The sequence below is a fragment of the Kogia breviceps genome, chromosome 20 (genome assembly GCF_026419965.1).
Source record: "Kogia breviceps isolate mKogBre1 chromosome 20, mKogBre1 haplotype 1, whole genome shotgun sequence".
Classification (NCBI taxonomy): Eukaryota; Metazoa; Chordata; class Mammalia; order Artiodactyla; family Physeteridae; genus Kogia; species Kogia breviceps.
The window spans coordinates 12,240,001-12,259,048 of NC_081329.1; the positions used below are offsets into that span (position 1 = coordinate 12,240,001).

Genomic DNA, 19,048 nt, shown 5'->3' on the forward strand with positions numbered 1-19,048 from the left:
TATTAGGAATCAGCCAGGCTGGGTTCCATCACTGCTGACTGGGTGACAATGGGTAACTGACTTTCTATGCCCCAGGCTTCTTATACATAAAATATTTCATAGGGCTGTTTTAAGAATGAAATGAGTTAATATTTAGTGCCTGACAAGTAGCAGGCATTAAATGTCAGCTATAGTTGTAGCTATCTCACAGAACACATGGGAACTAACTCTTATTTGTGCCTTTCCCCCAAAGAAATTTGTAAGACATCCAACACATTAGGTCTGTAACAGGATTTGTCATGTGTTGAATTATCGCCAAAAAGATATGTTGAAGTCCTTACCCCTAGTACCTCAGAATGGGGCTTTATTTGGAAATACGGTAGTTGGAGATACAATTAGGTAAGGTGAGGTCATACTGGAATAGGGTTGGCTTTTAATCCCATATGACTGGTTTATAAGAGGAAAAACTAGAGACAGAGACATGCAGGGAGAATACCATGTGACAACAGAGGCAGAGACTGGAGTGATGCAGTGTCAAGACAAGGAATGTCAAGGAGTGCCAGTCACCACCAGAAGCCAGGAAGAGGCAAGGCAGGATTCTACCTAGAGTCTCAGAGAGAGTAGAGCCTTGCTGTCACCTTGATTTCAGAAATCTAGCCTTCAGAATGATGAGAGAATAAATTTCTATTACTTAAAGCCACGTAGTCTGTGGTACTTTGTTATGGCAGCCCCAGGAAACTAATACAGGGTTCGTCACCCAAAAGGAAGCACTTTGTCTTACAAACCGCCAAGGTCTGGATGACTGACAACATGGCAAATGCAAAGTCTCCCAGAATCAATGGAGGCTTTTATAAAGTCTGGATAGTCCCATGTTCCAAAGGGATCTTAAGCTGGTCCCTAGCTCCTTATATACACTTTCGAAGGAGAATCCTGCCCTTGGAGATGGTACCTTAGCGTGACAGCTGCCTGTAAAATGAATGAGCTAAGTCACAAACCCAGAGAAAGAATTCCACTGGTTCCTTGGGAATTATACTGGTGTGAGCACATCACAAAGTCTAGCTTTTGTTTTTCATGGACTTGGTAGTTTTTTGGCCACATTTTTTTCCAGTCGATTTGGATCAAAACATATTAATTTTAATTGGGTTCTTTACAAAGTTTGAGTATTTCTGTATATCCTTAAAAACTATGGCACTAAAAGGTGGGGCATACAAATAAGTTAAAAAGAATAATCTAAAGTGATATGGATTTGTATATTTTTAATCCTCTTAGCACTGTTAACTGTTCTATATCCTGTTTTCTACAGTTCTTTGTTCTCCTAAATTACTGACAGCTCCATTCCTTTCCTCCACATATGTACACATTAAAAAAATTAAAAAATTATGCAGGTTTTGTGACAAAATTAGCAAAGAAATAATTTCTTTAAAAGAAATATTTGTTTTCCCGATTCAGGAGTGCTTGACTGACTGAAAACACAGAAAATACTCAGTACATGTTTACTGTATTGATTTTAATCTGGTGATTCTAAAATACTTTTATTTCAATGTTATGTTTTGTTAATTCTTTGTATTTGCCAGGAAAACATGTTTCTACTAGAGCATCATTTAAGTATATTAAATGACCCCTTCAAATCTCCATTAATATTCATAAGAATATAAACTGCTTCAATCCTTGTTTTCTTCCAAATTTGAATGTAGTTTTGGAGGTGTTTTTTGTAAGAGGAAGAGAGATTTGAGACAGGTTCCCCAGACCACTCCATGGGAACAGATGAAGGTTATCTATAAAATCTTTTTAAAAATTAAAATATATGTGTGTGTATATTTTATACATAAATGTACGGAATTTTTGAATAAATATGGTAGGGAAGAAAATAAATACATAAACTGCTTCAAGCAGAACTTTAAACCTAGAAAGGACTTCGGAGATATTTTGACCTAAATTTTTCATTTTACAGATGAGAAAACCAGAGCAAGGAAACGTTAATGACCTGACCAACGTCACAGAGTTATTAAATGAAAGTTCAAACTATAACTCCTATCCCCAAGTCTCCTGAAACCCAGTTCAGGGGCCCTTATCTGACAACATCAAGAAATAAATATGATCATCCTGTCTGGCAGATGAGGTAGATAGTTAGCAATCAATCAGTGAATTTAAGCAGAATTTAGAAGAACAGTCTCTACCATTGAATGAAATAACGCATGTATAGCTCTCTGCACGACGTGGGGCAAATTATAAACACTAGTTAAATGGAACTACTCTCGTTGTTGTGTAATTCAGAGTTACGCTGTGGAATAATAGAAAGCCTGTGGACTTTCAAGTCAGATGGACCTGGGTTCAACTGGCAGTGTCTACTCACTGTTTTATGTCATCTGGGAAAATCACTTAATCTTTCTATACATCTGTTTTCTCACATGCAAGATGGCAATAATAATGAGATAAGGAATGCCAAACATAAGATTGGTAGAAGTATTTGTTAATATCAATAATGAAGCTACAGTCTGTTATTTGGTATCTTTAATCAAGAATATAAAGAATTAAGAGAGCTGTCTCCTGTCATTAAAACTTATCCACCCCAAATTTAAAAGGCCAGGCTGACATCAGCTGTACCATTATTACCCCTCTACTTCACCCCTTCGCCACCTCACACCATTCCTCTGGCATTGACACTTCAGCCTAAGTGCCCTTACACTGCTGCCTCTGAGTGTTCAGGAAATGCCCCCGAAGCACCCTGCTTGAGTCTCTCTCTATAAGGCTCCATATTTTTAAAAACTCTCTGCTTTCCTTCACTTCATTTTCTCAGACACCTGATCTTGACTTTCTAAAGGAAAGACTACTTAATGGATTAACTTATCTAACTAAGGTAGCATTCCCAAATTATGTTCTGTGGAAAACTAGCCTCTAAGATGCTCCATGAAAGAAGGTCAAGTAAGTTTGGGAAATGCTGTGTACTAAATCCCACTGTAGCAGATGCCACACCTTTAGATAAGGCCTACCCGTGTCTCCTTAACACGCCCAGTACCCTTTTACACTGAGGGCGTTCTACTGCAAGCACCTATGGACTCGGCCTCAGGACACTCTCTGACTGGGAGCACGTTCTGCCAGACTCTGTGCGGAGCCAGGTATTTATGCTGCCGAGAGTAGCTCTCAGCCAATGGCAGGTGGGAGCTGATGGAGATCTACTCCAGCTTTCTTGTCCTCAGCTGGCACAGCTCTGAGGCGGTTCTAGACAGTTTCCAGAGATCGCTGGCAAGAGAGAGCCCCAGGTGCCCAACCAATAACTTGCTCATTAATGAATCCTACATTGGCTTTCTTCTCTTCCCTGTCACTTTACTTCCCTGATAACTTACTAGTATTTCCTGGGATCATCGCTGACAAAAACTACTTGTCTTAGGATCTGTTTCTTCTCCCTTGGAGATTCACGATACATGCTAGCAATATTAAAGGTTGTGTGAAGCCTTCGTTTTCTTTCAGGAAATGAATTCATTTTTAGAAACTTCATTTAATAAGTTTCTCAAACTTATTTGGCCACGGGAACCTTTTTAAGGGTCAGAGCTTTGACCATCCTACGAAACCAGTGTTCCTCTGATACACTTTGGAAAATGCTCAACTAAACATTAAAGACTGACAAATTAAAGTATCACCCCTCTCAGAGATATTAGTATCTTAACAGCTTCTTCTGCAGATCTGTACCTTCTGACTCCAAGAACTGGGTCTCTTAAGGTGAGAACTTCAGACCCTATGATAAGGAATGATGGAAAATAAGTTTGGAGAGATGTGTCTTGTCATACCCTTCAAATCAAATCAGGTCTACTCTGCTACCAAAAAGCTAACAGAGGGCTTCCCTGGTGGTGCAGTGGTTGAGAGTCCACCTGCTGATGCGTGGGACATGGGTTCGTGCCCCGGTCCAGGAGGATCCCACATGCCGCAGAGCGGCTAGGCCCGTGAGCCATGGCCACTGAGTCTGCGCGTCCGGAGCCTGTGCTCTGCAACGGGAGAGGCCACAACAGTGAGAGGCCTGCGTACCGCAAAAAAAAAAAAAAAAAAAAAAGCTAACAGGAAATGCTGGGTGGGCTTCATGGTTAAGGAGTACAGTTATGTGATTTGAAAGATGATGTAGGAGATGTATGGCATGAAGACAGTTATTTCCTGAAATTGCCCTGGAGAAAAGAATTGCCTTTAGGAAGAAGGAGACCACCTTTCAGCAGTCTCAGACAAAAAAACAGCAGATGTCTGGGATTGCAATATCCCTTACAGTATTTGAGGAATAATGGTCAATACTTATAAGAATTTTTAATACTTAAACTCTGAACTACTCTGTGAAATAAAAGATTTTAGAAAACAGTAAAAACTTGGGTTCAGTGATAGAGAATTTAGATTGGGAATATTTTAGGAAGCATTCTTGCTCTGCTTTTAACACAATCATTGGCAATAGCCATGTACTCTACTGTCCAACCTGGACCCCACTGGAAGGAAGTAGTAAGAAGTCTTGTAAATGGGCAGCACCTGGGAGATAAGTGAGGGGGCATCTCCAGGACTTGACTTTTGCCAGTTAACAATTCTCTTCCCAGCTCTGCAGTTTACACTCCTCTCCCTTTGTGACCTCAGTTACACTATCCCTTCTCATGTCAGTTTTTCAGATGATGAGGTATTAAATACTTTTAAATGAATTGCCATGAATCGATGTTAAAAGATTCTAATTTTTTATTGCTATTTCGAAAATCTTTGTCACTTGTAAAATATTAATAAATGAGATACAAATCCATAAACAGAATTTTTAAATAACCTTACTTCTTTTGGGGGTCTATTTTCTGAATTAAAAACATCAAGAATAGGGACTTCCTTGGTGGCGCAGTGGTTAAGAATCCGTCTGCCAATGCAGGGAACACCGGTTCGAGCCGTGGTCCGGGAAGATCCCACATGCCGCGGAAGGACTAAGCCCATGCGCCACAACTACCGAGCCTGCGCTCTAGAGCCCGCAAGCCACAACTACTGAAGCCTGAGTGCCTAAAGCCTGTGCTCCGCAACAAAGAGAAGCCACTACAATGAGAAGCCCACGCACTGCAATGAAGAGTAGACCCCGCTCGCTGTAACTATAGAAAGCCCACGTGCAGCAAGGAAGACCCAAAGAAGCCAAAAAATAAATAAATAAGTAAATAAATTTATAAAAAAGAAAAATAATAAAAATAAAAACATCAAGAATAGAAAACTACTAAGGAATGAGAAAATGTGAAAGAAGAGTACTGCGAATCAAACATGGCCATGAATTGGAGGTATCTGACATTTCCATCTTCATCAAGGGGGATTCTGTCAAGTAGCAACTCAAACTCTTCATCAGTAATCTCCACACCAAACGTGAAACAAATAGCAGTTAGCATCAGTCACCCCCAAGTTCACATTTGGGTCACCCATACCCACAATACCCTAAGCATATGGCTGCCATTAACGCTTTGTGACTGCTGCAGTCCTCAAGATCAAGAGCACCACGTGAATATCAGAGGTTAATCAGGGTTTTGATCGCTTCAGCTTTCTCAAAGAATGAGAGTCTACCACAGAATCCCTGCATTGGTGGTGCACAGAAATAGAAATACCGGCATGCTGAATTGTGTGTGATTGTCTTCTATAAAAAGTTATTCATTACACTAAAACACTGGTATTGCTTAAACAACTCTGAAAGGCCTTTCAACTGGACTGCTTAGCATGAAAGAAAAGGTAGGAAAAAAAGTGCCTTTCGAAAAACAGCTTCCTAATGCTTTTGCAAAGCATTTCATAATGGCCTTAAAGACATTCTGCATACAAATATTTTAAAAGTGGCAGTGTTTATTCATCAGCAAGAAAGTGTTTTCATCTCTCAAGAACAATCAAAACATAATCCTTGAATTACTGGCATAAATAAGAATGACCTAAGCAATAATAATGAACAAGGCATTCATTCATCATTTTGCAAAGCTGATAAGACCCAGCTGACTTTTGGAAAAGAGAAGAATATATTTTCTTTCGGCAAAAACATGAAAAAGTTTTTTTTCCCATTTTCCTTATTAATTCCTCAATAATTATAAAACAAAACATATGTGTCATCAAGAATAATGCAACAAGCAAAAATGACTTTCTCATAGGCTGCAAAGAATTAAGTTAACACATATTTGTATTTCACAAGTACGTGAATTTGAACAGCATCTCAGGGACTTTGCAATTGGGTGTCCTTTTTTCACTCGCATAAAATTAGAAAAAAAGGATAGAATCAAGTATTTAATGAGACATATAACACTTATCTTAGTCTCTGTTATTCTCTTTTCTTTTTCGTTTCTTAACAGTGAAGTTACCAGTACTAATGAATAAACGTTTGGCACTTTGCCTGAGAAATTAAAATTAATTCTCAGGTTTATTTGGATTTAAACTCAGTACTTAAACTCTTAAATTCAGTACTTAAAAAAGAAAATAAGTTTTTCATAGACATACTGGAAAAAATACCAGACTAAAAGTCAAGAACTGAATCTAGTCTATATCCACCATTACAGAGCTGTGTAATCATGGCAAAATCACTTAACTTTCATATTTCAGTTTTCTCAACTCTCAAATGGTCTACAAGTTTTCTTTATCTTAATTAGTAGTGGTCACAGGATAATGAGATAATGAAAATAAAAGTGCCTCGAAAAATATGAACATTATGTATTGTGTATTTTTATTACTGATATAGAGTACAGGTTTTTAAAAATCCTCAAAAAAATATTAGAATAGATTGCTTAAACCTAACAGTGACAGAAGGAGCCCTTTTCCTCAAGAGGCCTTCTTTTTGGGTGGTAGTATGATATGATGGAGACAGCACGGGTTTCAGATTAATTGGGCCAGCAGCTGAATCCCAGGTCTGCTACTTAGCAGCTATATGTGGCTTCAGTGGTTTACTCAATTCCCTGAACCTCGGTTTCTGTATCTATAAAAAGAAAGGTTACTTTTAAAATTGAACAAGCAAATATACATATACATAATATGCACATACTCTCTTTAATGGGAAATGTATTTTCTTAACAGTTAAACTACCTTCATTTTATTGATAGATAAAATAAGTCTTTCCCTAACACTTAACTTCAATCCCACCGCTGTGTCCTAGTCACTGCCATATCACACTGTTTTTATTATCACTTTCTTTATCACTGCCTGAAATTATCTTATTGGTTTACTGACTACTTGGTTACTGACTGTCTTTTGTTTCCACTTCTCATGGAAGCTACATGAAAAGAGGTACCTTATTTGTTTTGCTCACCACTGTATCCCTAGAACCTATAACAATGACTGGAAGGTGCTCAATAAATATTTAATAAATGAACAAATGAATAGCTCATGTCTCCTATAAGGGTATATGTACCTCTAAAAAGAGGAACTTTTTAAAGCTACCATTCTATTACCCAGTCTAACAAAAGGTATCTGGATGACCCATAACAGTGAAAAAAATTAAAGTCAGATATGTTTGAACTGGAATACATTTTACACTTCTAATTAAGTATGGATATCTTATATTCACAAATTTAACCAGACTTCTAATAAAATAATAAAACCATATTTATTCATTCTTCTAGCTAATCAACAAATATTTGGGGACCACCTACTATATGTTAGACACATATTAAATGCTTTGAACACAGAGATAAGACATCTTACTCTGTAGCAAGGAAGACAGACAATAAACAAGAAACCCTTATTTAAGGACTGAACAGAGAACGAGGTGCTGGCAAGAGAATCTAAGAAGTAGTAGAATGAATGACAGAAAGGAAGCAAAGAGAAATGGTAATGGAAGCCATGAACACAGAGGGATCCCAGGAGGAGGCAGTGGTCAGTCGTTTCAAAAGCAGTCAAAAGGTTAAGCAAACTATGAATTTTTATTGAATTGGGAACATATGGAGCCAATGACTCTGGTGAGAGCAGTTCTAGTAGAGTGATGGGGTTCAAAACCATATTGTAGTGGATTAAGGGGTGAGTGGAACTTGAGGGAATAGAAACAGAGAATGAAGATCTCTTTCAACAAGTTTAGATAAGAAGGGGGAAAGAAAGAGAAGACAAAGAGAAAGGAGAGGTGGAGTCAAGAAGGGGGTCTTTTCTTTTTTTCCCTTTAGATGAGTAGTACAAGCACTGTTAAACTGTTAGATGCTGACGGGGGCAGAGTAACAAGGCAGAAGTTAAAGACAGAGAAGACAGACAGAGAATTACTGATGGATCAGTGAAAGAAAGCTCAGAAACACAGGGAGACAGAGGAAATGAAGAAACAATAGGTTTGTAAGCTTTTAAATATCAGCTTCCCTTTTTCTTCCCTTTTTACTGTGAAGTAAGATGCAAGGTTATTTACTGAGAGTGAGGCAGGGAAAGAAGGTAAGTGAGAGGGTATGTGTTTTGAAGACATTGAAAAAGGTTTGAAATAAGCACAGTGGAGAATGGGATATAGAGCTGACTAAGAGAACACAGTGGGGAGGGACAGAAAATGTTAAGAGCATTGGTGAGGTTGGTGACACTGAATTTATAGTGATATAAATCTACTCAGTAGTGTGATTTTCCCCAGCCACCGGAACACAGGTGACGATGACAAGATGGACAGTTGGGCTCATCTAGGTCTGGGAATCTGCCAGACAGACGTCAGTGAAAGACAACAAAGCAAGAGAGTCTGTACTGTTGACAAGAAAATGAATAACATGTGGGAGAATAAAATCTAAGTGGTGCTCCAGCTCAGAGACGAAGTGGGAACGGGTGCCTAGCGACAGGCTCGGGGGGGAAAAGCAGAGGCTCCAAGGACTAGAAGAGATAGAAGATATTAGCCAGGGAGAGGCTGAAAGTATGACTTCACAGTTGTCGTTATTTTGGATGATGACACTGTTGGGAGAGGCAAACAGACATAAGAATAAAAACTAATATTTACTTAGAATTTAACATGTTCTTGGCACTGTGCTAAGCATTTTGCATGCGCTGTCCCCATATAATCCCTACAACCACCAATTAAGTACTATTATTGTCCCTGACACTGTCCTGGTAGCGTCAGCGAGGTCTGAGGTGCCTAAGGAGGGCGGCGGAGGCGTGGTCTGGAGTCGGCGCCGAGGGCTGGGGGCAGTGAGCAGCTTGCTGTTGAAAGGCTTCCCGGGACCAGCTTTCGGTTAAGCTAGAGTGTAACACTCACACGAGGTTGAGGATGTGGCAAAGTTTATTCCTTGTGCACTGGGTGTCCTGACAGGCACAGTGGGAGGATTTTAGAAGGAAGCGAGGAATGAGAGTTTGGAAGAGGGAACAAGAAGCCCAGATGAACGTTAGGATAAGAGAACACTTAGAGGGTATATAGGTTAGACAAGGGAGGGGGTTACATCACAGGTAGTGTGATGAGGAGAATGGGTGTATGGCCACATGGATTTAGACTTTAGAAAAAACCTTCAGACAGAACCATCCAGCCCCTATTTTTAGCTCATATCTCACTCATTCTGTCTCTACAGGCAACAATTTAAATAAGTCACTTAAATTCTCAGACTGTAATAATAGCCAATATTTATGGATTGTTTACTACATGCCAAACACATTACGTGTATTAATTTATTTAATCCATACAACAACACTATGAGGTATGTACTGTTTTCATCTCCATTGTACACTGAAATCTTAAATAGCTAGTATCTGGTAGAGCTTGAACTTGAACCCTGCTCACTGACTCTGGAGCCCTAAAGCTTACCATGTTGTTATTCTTACTACTTGATCAGGGCTGTCATTTCTCTCCCTACAATTGTCTTTCCTATATTGTATACTTCCTCTAGCAGAAAAAGGTCTCTCCATACATTAACATTTAAGAGAAACTTAATGACAGATTATGACAATAACAATACATCTGAAACTAACCTTTAACAATATACTCTATAAGTGGATTTTGAAAAAAGGACAGTCATCTTGGACTTTATCCAAGAGAGCTCACGTTCTTCAGTACCCAAAGATATCCCTTACTTAGAAGATAGTCTTAAGGCGTATGGCCTAAACATAGTATTTTAGCACAGATCTAGGGTGTTTAAAAAAATCATCTGTCACACAATAACTTTATTCTGTCCTCAGGGTGGAAACGAGCCTCTGATATTTCTTGCTGAGGACAAAAAATAAGTTACTGTCAGGCTTGACATTTTAAATTCTGTAACAGACGATGTCTTGGGTGGTTGTTGTGGTTTTTAGCTCCATACATTTTAATGTTTGTAACAAAAAACACTATCAAGGTAGCTTTCATACTTATAAAATGAGCAGAAAACCCATTATAGAAATCCCCCTTTTCTGTTATTTAGCAGTTTTAAAATATCAAAGCACAGTAGTTTTCCCTTATCCAAGGGGGATATGTTCCAAGACCCCCAGTGGATGCCTGAAACCACAGAACCCTATATATGCTATGTTTTTTCCTATCATACATACCTATGATAAAGTATAATTTATAAATTAGGCAGAATGAGAGATTAACAATAACTAATAATAAAATAGAACAATTATAACAATATTCTGTAATAAAAGCTACGTGAATGTGATCTCTCTCTGAAAACACCTATTGTACAAATTTAATACCTTTTTCATCTTTTTTTTTTTTTTTTTTTTTCAGTACACGGGCCTCTCACTGTTGTAGCCTCTCCCGTTGCGGAGCACAGGCTCCGGACGCGCAGGCTCAGTGGCCATGGCTCACGGGCCCAGCCGCTCTGCGGCATGTGGGATCTTCCCAGACCAGGGCACGAACCCGTATCCCCTGCATCGGCAGGTGGACTCTCAACCACTGCGCCACCAAGGAAGCCCTACCTTTTCCATCTTAACTAAGCACTAATTGTGCTCTGTGGCTGTAACTTTTGCAGTCTGAGGTGCACCTGTAAAACTAGCACAAATTTCTTTTTCCTTCTTCACAATTTCATGGATACAAGATTCATTCTTACTGCAGATCTTAGCAACGTCAGCATACAATGTCTTTTCTTTCCTTATTAAGTCGAAAATTTTCACCTTTTCATTTAAAGGAAGCTCTTTATGGCTTCTCTTAGACACATCAGAATTGCCAGCATCACCACTCTTCGTGCTTTGGGGTCATTATTAAGTAAAATAAGGGTTACTTAATAACACAAGCACTGTGATACCTTGACAGTCGATCTGATAACCAAGACAGCTACTAAGTAACTAACAAATGGATTACACTGGACAAAGGGATGATTCACGTCTGGGCAGGACAGAGAAGGATAGCAAGAGATGCCGTCACATCACTCTGAACACTGAGCAACTTAAAATTTATTAATTGTTTATTTCTGAAATTTTCCATTTAATATGTTCAGACTGAGGTTGACTTCTGGTAACTGAAACCATGGAAAATGAAACTGTGGATAACTAGGGACTACAGTTGTCTGTGTATAGAATGCAAGAAGTAATAAAAAGTAAAGATTCAGGACTTCCCTGGAGGCACAGTGGTTTAAGAATCCACCTGCCAACGCAGGGGACACGGGTTCGAGCCCTGGTCCGGGAAGATCCCACATACCGCGGAGCAACTAAGCCCGTGCGCCACAACTACTGAGCCTGCGCTCTAGAGCCTGCGAGCCACGACTATTGAGCCTGTGAGACACAACTACTGAAGCCCGCGTGCCTAGAGCCCGTGCTCTGCAACAAGAGAAACCACTGCAATGAGAAGCCCACACACCACAACAAAGAGTAGCCCCTGCTCACCACAACTAGAGAAAGCCTGCACGCAGCAACAAAGACCCAACACAGCCATTAATTAATTAATTTTAAAGACTTTTTTTAAAAAAAAGTAGAGATTCAGCAAAGAAACAAACCGCATTTGGATTCTAACTATCTTAATGTTGATTTAGCAATCAGACATTGCTTTAAGTGGGTGGCATTTCCAAGGAAACTAAAGGACTTAAATAGAAATGTGGTATGAGGCTTCACACTTCATGAAGATCTTTTATGTACTCCAAGAGGTAACTACAATAGGAAAGCTTAAAATTGAAGTATTTATATACCAATTACTTTTGAGCTCTTCAGTAAGGACTGTAATTTTTACTAAAAGACCTTCTTCAGAAACAAAAAAGAGTAGAATCTATATTAGCTAAATATATTTTGGAGTAGAGATAATATTATGTCTGCTATCATAAATTTAGGTTTGTTTCATTGTATTTTAGCATTTATTCTTCAACCAAATACCTGGGGATGGAACCATGTATTTTCCTGATTAATCTAACTTTAACTGGATACTTAAATTATTTTAGTGTGATTAAATCACATTCAATATTCAAAAAGTACTTAAGAATGATACTCTTTTCTTTAAAGCAGTATTTGGTGTTTGTTTTTTACAACTTTAACTTCTTACATCAAGCTTTTTTCCAATCAGACCACTTTATCTTTAAAATATAGACAAGGATATACAGTGCAGAAAAAAAGCGTTCCTCATCATCCCTGGTCCCTTCATTATTGTCAAAGTCCTTAATACCATGTTCTCTCAGAAAACATCTGTGTACTATTATAAAATAAATTCTCAGGCTCCAGAAAAAGTATCTTAAGCCTTTACTTCAAAATGGAGAAATAATCTAAGGTAATGTTCCAAGAATATATTTTGCTAACATTATTAGATGTTAAAAGCACAATATCAAAAAACACTGATCAAACCCAGGGTGACGGAAAACCCATTAACCCAGACCAAGTATGCCAGATCTCCTGGCACGTGACACACCCGCTACCTGTCCTGAGTAGTATGTATTGTCTTTTCTCCACCCTGTATTCCAAAGTCAAGCTGAACTACCCTAGGAAATCCATGGGATTGAGCTTGAAGGGTTCGGGGGACCAGGCAGAACTGAGCCTAAGATGTGCGAATCACTACTGTGATGCTTGTATTATCAACCACAAGTGATCAGGGTCATTCCAAATCCCCAGAGGACCTTCCAGGTGCTTTTTGAGCCATATCACATACATAGATAGGCAGACAGAGATAAGAGATGTATATGTATCTGGCGGGTGTGTGTGTGTGTGTGTGTGTGTGTGTGTGTGTGTGTGTATGTGTGTGTGTGTGTGTTGTTTGCTTTTTTTTTTTTTTAAATCAGACTACCCTCAAAAAGAAAAAGATATTTGATATTGTAGGGTAGTCTTTTACTGATGTTAACCAAAATGAACACCAGTGAAGCACTCTGAATAATGGATTCTTTTTTTTTAAGGAATTTCAGCATGGGTAATAAAGCGGGAAGTCCTGGGTTTCAGTCCTCGGTTCTACCACTTACTAGATGTGCGACTTTAGCAAGTCTCAATCTCTGACAGATTGCTTCTTCATTTGTGAAATGAGTAAGATAATCACATTTAACCTACCCACCTACAGGATTATTTCTAGGGTCAAACTGGTTAATAAACATGTAAAACTACTCTATAAACTCTAAAGCAGTGTCTTGATGTCCGACATCCATAAGCTTCACAATACCATTGGGTAAAGTCTGCATCCACTTCAACACTATAAGTGAAAGTGCGTGGCTAGCTTCCTCACATTCCCTTTGCATTCCCTGTTTCTCCAGACAAAGTAAAACCCGGTTCCTTTAGAATATAATTTAATTTGAGTTACTGGGAAACAAAGCAATTAGATAATGAATAATAGCCCAGACAGGATACAGCTGAGGATCTGTGCAAAAGAATGAGGAGCTGTGTTCTCCCTAGACTGTCTAACCTGAAGATGACTTAATGTGGAAAATACGGCTTGTTCCCGGGTGGGTAAGCCTTGGGGCCTTGGCTTCTCGGGACAGGGACCGTCACAGGAAATCCTGTGGGAGGAGGTCAGGGATATTTTCCAAGTATTAAGGGCCTGGGTGGAAATCTTACCTTGAAGAAGTCGCTATCACACACAAGCCCTTTTCCTGACGTAGCGGCAGGAAAACTCCAGTCTGTGCCGGACCTGCCCAGAGACTGCCGTGGAGAGACGCTCTTAGGCTCCTGAGAGAGAGTCTGCTGCAGCGGGGCATGCCGGGAAGACGCAAGGAATGCCGGGAAGGTGCAGGGCATGACGGGAAGGTGCGGGGCCTACTGGGAAAGTTATGGGGCCTGCTGGGAAGTCGCCGTGCCGACCCTGAGGGAGGAAGAATGGAATGCAGGGCCCTGGGACTTTTACGGGACAGAGATGGCCCTGGAGCAGCACGTAAAAAAAAAGCAGCAGCATTTATCTCAGAAGTAAAATTGGCCTAGTAGTGTCCATTTTAGAGCTGTTCTCACAAGACAAGACAGCTTGGATTGTTTCCAACTAGCATCTCTTTTCCAAAGATGTCTCCCCCTTTGGGTTTCCCTAGTACCTCACCTTGGTCCAGATGGCCCAAAGGGGACTGTTTCCTGTGGCCTCTTCCCACTGTTCCGAATGTTAACAATCCCCACCTGTACTGACTTCCTCATCCTGGCTCGTTAAGCCTTCTCTACCTGGGCTCTAAGTTTTTACAACACTGCGGGGAGAAATGTCTCTTAAGTTTCACTTTTCCACCTGAAATGGGTAGTCCAGGCCCTCAAAACTTTCCAAAATCATACTTGAAATCCCAGTATAAGTTTTTTCATTTTAGAAAAATTCATTTTACGCTTGCGTTAATTTGGGACAGCGCCCCAGCCCTATGTATTATGGATGAAATCCTATTAAATAGAACTCTATCGGACCTCACTGCAATATGCAAACAAATTGGAACACAGCTTCTGGGTCATTTTGAACACAACAAAGGATAAAGGATTTACACTTTTTCCTCTCTCACTTGCTCTCCCAGCATTTTTTTTCTCTCTCTCTCTTTTTCTATATGACTGTGCCTGAGATTGACAATGCACTGGATAGATTCTTGGTTTGATTTCACACTGGAGGTTTAACTAAGTAAGTGGAAGAATATCCTAACTCCCAGGTGGAATTATCATCATTACTCTCTTTTTTATATGTAACCTAATCTAGTTAGTTCAAAATTTAGGGCAAGGGCTTCCCTGGTGGTGCAGTGGTTGAGAATCAGCCTGCCGATGCAGGGGACACGGGTTCATGCCCCGGTCCGGGAAGACCCCACGTGCGGCAGAGCGGCTGGGCCTGCACGTCCGGAGCCTGTGCTCCGCAACGGGAGAGGCCGCAGCGGTGAGAGGCCCGCGTACCACAAAAAAAAAAAAAAAAAAAAAAAATTTAGGGCAATTAGATCCATCTGTACAGATTGACCATTGCAATCCAGTTAGCATTTTCCTTCTTTTATTATGTTTGCTTAAAATCTGATTTAAAATATTCTGTTCAGTGTAGTTTAATACACTTTTTAAATGTTTCTTGTTATCCTTTTCCTCTTAGTGCTTTGTAATTTGTGGGAAGGATTGTCTTTAAGTTAAAAACAATTAGAGTTGCTTTATGATATTTAAAAAATATAGCAGAAGAGTTGAAGGGAATAATCCAAGTTAATCAGAAGAAAATATTCAATCATTGACAAAGTATTAAGTACATCAATATGGATTATGTCTAATATTCTATTTTAGAGTGAATACAGTATTATACAGAACACATTTATAATCATCATCATCATCTATTAAAAGTCTATCACTTGTGTCATTTTAAACTAACAAACAATTTTAAATGCAATTAAAACTTTTACTTTGGGATCACCATTTCATGGATAAAAATATAGATATAAGTATAGATATAGACACACCTCTGTATAAATTACTTCAATGTTAAGTTTTACTGCAATATATCTCTTCAACTTTACATGTACTGTTTCTTCTTTGCAATGTAACTTATTTCTATACTTGTTATTGATTTTTTCCTAATATACAATGGAAATTATATGAATTTTATAAAAACTGTCTGGAAAAGCACAGAAATGTGTAATGTAAAACATAACACCCTTCCACAATAAAGGTTCCCTTCCTCACCCAGAAATAAGTATTGATACCTTTGGCTGCTTGATGCTTCATCCTCCAGATTTTTTACCATATATATACTAACATATATTATTATTTTAAAATCAAATTATACTCGACAACTTACTCTGTCATTTTATTTTTCCACTAAATCAGTCTCCAAATACCTGTGTTAATATTTGTATACTTAATTCTCTTTAAAAGCCTATATAGTATTCCTTGTGTGGATGTATCATAATTTACAAAACCAACCCCTTTCTAATGTATATATTGGTTGTGTCTAATTTCTCCTTACATTTCAGTCTCTTGAGCTGTGTCTTTTTTCCTTTCCATTGCAAATCACCACCACCCCAAATTTTGTGTTTTCTAGTGACCAGGACCACTTCATTCCTTTTTCATTTAGCCTGTTTTCTGAAATGTTTTTCTGACTTCCAGGTCTTGTCCTTTCGTTTTGAATCTTCTCTTTTTATTCTCCTATTTTTTTTCCCCATTAAGGACAAAAAAACCTCTTGTACAAAATCTCTCCTCTCTAGTACCTGTGTGCCCTCTTCACACTCTTCCCAACCCCAGCAGTGAAGAAAAAGAGGTGCTTAATATTTCTGATAAGAAGCAAGGTTTCTGATAAGAAGGAACAAGGCGCTGCTACCAGCAGGGAGCCCCGTCAAGATCTCCCTCATTATGAGCACTCCATTCCCACGTGAACCACAATGAATGGAGAGTTCACCCACCCACCGCGCATTGTTCAAGTTGTCCTTTGCCCTTTCTGTCAAATCTTGGCACCCAGGAGACAGCAGAACATGTTCTGAATTCAACCCTAGGGAGCTACCAATCAGTATCGCTTGGCTCTTCTTACCCATTAGTTGTTCTCTTTCTATGCCTGATGTGGAGTGAGGCTTATGCTGCTCTTTGTCACGGCCCCTTCTCAGTTGGCCCAGCTGACCCCTATAGGGTGGGACGGCTCTGTCCGTCCCCTAGGCAGAGTGCCACAGGCAGAGAGTAGAACCAGGGCAAAGTACAAGGCTGAGTCTAAGGACATAGGTTCTCTTACTGCTTCAGCTGCAGGCTCAGAGTCTGTGCAGAAAGTTAGTATATTTTATCTTTTTGTGATTTTAGTTATCAAATACCAGTTAAGAATATTAACTGTCCATTTAACTCACAGAACACTATAAGAATGGAAATCTATAAAATACTTTGAAAATAAAATTCCAAAGAAACAGTTTCTTACGTTATATATCTCTTCTTTTTTGTACATATATTTTAACTGACTTCCTTTGTTTATATCTGCAACTCATTTCTAGGTTTTCCTGCTATGCATACCTATTCCTTCCCATGAATTAGTTCTTATTTATGAAACACAACGGTATATTTATATTTATTTCCAATGAGACCTGCTTCCAATGAGACCAGCAGAGGTTTTGGTGGCTTTTTGTTGTTGTTGTTTGTTTTTGAGGGGAGAGGGGTGGATTCAGACAGGGAGAAAGACATGGCTGTTGTCATTTTTTTTAATCTAAATTTTTTTTATGTTCCTCAAATTTCTTTTATCTCTGAAACAGTCTCTGGAATTTTTATATGATTATTAAGGCCTTAGTTTCAAGTGGCAACATTCAAATAAGCAAAAAAACTTTATAGGGAGACTAAACTCCTGTCTGATAGTAAGTTAGGTACTTAGAAAATTAGAGTAATTCTTCTAAGCCATAGGTAATAAGTTGGTCATGAAAAACCAAAACCCTAAACCAACTCGGTGTTTGATTGACTCTGGGCCAACGTCTTAATCTCTCTGTATTTGAACCTTCCAACTTTTTTCTTTTTTTTTTTGGCTGCATCGGGTCTTCATTGTGGCATGTGGGATCTTCATTATGGCATGTGGGATCTTTGTTGCAGCACCGCAGGCTGTTCATTGCAGCGCGTGGGCTTCTCTCTAGTTGTGGCCTGCAGGTTTTCTCTCTCTAGTTGTGGCGTGCGGGCTCCAGGGTGTGTGGGGTCTGTAGCTTGCGCCACGTGGGCTCTCTAGTTGAGGCGCGTGCGCTCGGTAGTTGTGGCATGTGGGCTTAGTTGCGCTTTGGCATGCAGGATCTTAGTTCCCCAACCAGGGACTGAACCTGCGTCTCCTGCTTTGGAAGGCAGATTCTTTACCACTGGACCACCAGGGAATTCCCTGAACCTTCCAACTTTAACACTGGTGGAACTTTGATACCAAATGCCAATTGCCTTCTAATAATCAAATGACAGATTGTGGGATGGTTAGAACAAATCTAAATGACACTGAACTCCTTAGGAAAAAGGTGTTTTAATGCTTTTCAGGTTTAAAATAAAGAAACATTTTAGGAATTTAAAAGGGATAACATTTCAGAAAGTTGCAGCTCTCATGGTGAAAGAAAAGGATGAGAAATTCTGTTTTAACTGTCATTAAATTTGTTTTTCAATTATAAAAAAGAGCCTTGGCTATGTGTGAATGTTCTTTTTTTTCCTTAGTTGATAACAGCCCATTTCTAAGCATCCATTAGTATCACTTCCTTTCTAATTTAGTTGTTCCTTCCCCAGTGAATTTTAATACCATATCAATAAATTCCAACAATACACTATTGTTTTGGCCTTTGATTCTTAAGGAAGGGAGAAAATGCAAATTTGTCTTTTATTAATAAGTGCATAACTTCTAATAGATTATACACAATCTCATAACTCATCTCAGTCTGAATAATCAACATCATTTGAATGTTCAAAGGTAACACTTCACTGTAATGAAAGAAAGCCCAGTGACTCAGCATTCAGTAGAACTATACAATAGTGGATATCATATGGCTGATTAAAGTTATTAAATTTAATGATCCCACCAAGCATTTCATCTTTGCTATGCAAACTACAGAGACTCAGGCCATCAAGTAGAAGGAAGGGCCTTAAAAGAATTTGTGACAAGTAACATGAGACTGCCAATGGCCCAAACTTACAGCTCCAGTAAACTATAGAAACTTCATATCTGCCAAATTGGAAAACATTAGTGTATTAAAGATTTCAGATTAGTGTATTAAGCCAAATGGCCTGCTAACTGGTTAGGTTATCTGAGGCAGTTATGCTTCTGGATTTGTATTTATATTGGTCTAATTTGGCTTACTTACCCTGGACCCTCCGTGAAGTTACCCAGGCTATCTAGGGGATTAGGAACTGGAAGCATGAACAGCTCCTACCAAAATAAGTCCTGGACTTAATCTCTCCCCTCCCCTCCCCT

General features: G+C 39.1%; 1 long non-coding RNA gene across 1 annotated transcript in view; it reads right to left on the reverse strand.

Moving 5' to 3' along the window:
- Positions 1 to 13,947, reverse strand: part of LOC136793312 (uncharacterized) — a 115,777-nt gene extending 101,830 nt beyond the window's left edge. The window contains exon 1 of the long non-coding RNA XR_010838446.1: positions 13,795 to 13,947. This is a non-coding gene — a long non-coding RNA (uncharacterized lncRNA). The remainder of the gene's footprint in view (positions 1 to 13,794) is intronic.
- Between the last annotated feature and the right edge of the window lie 5,101 nt (positions 13,948 to 19,048).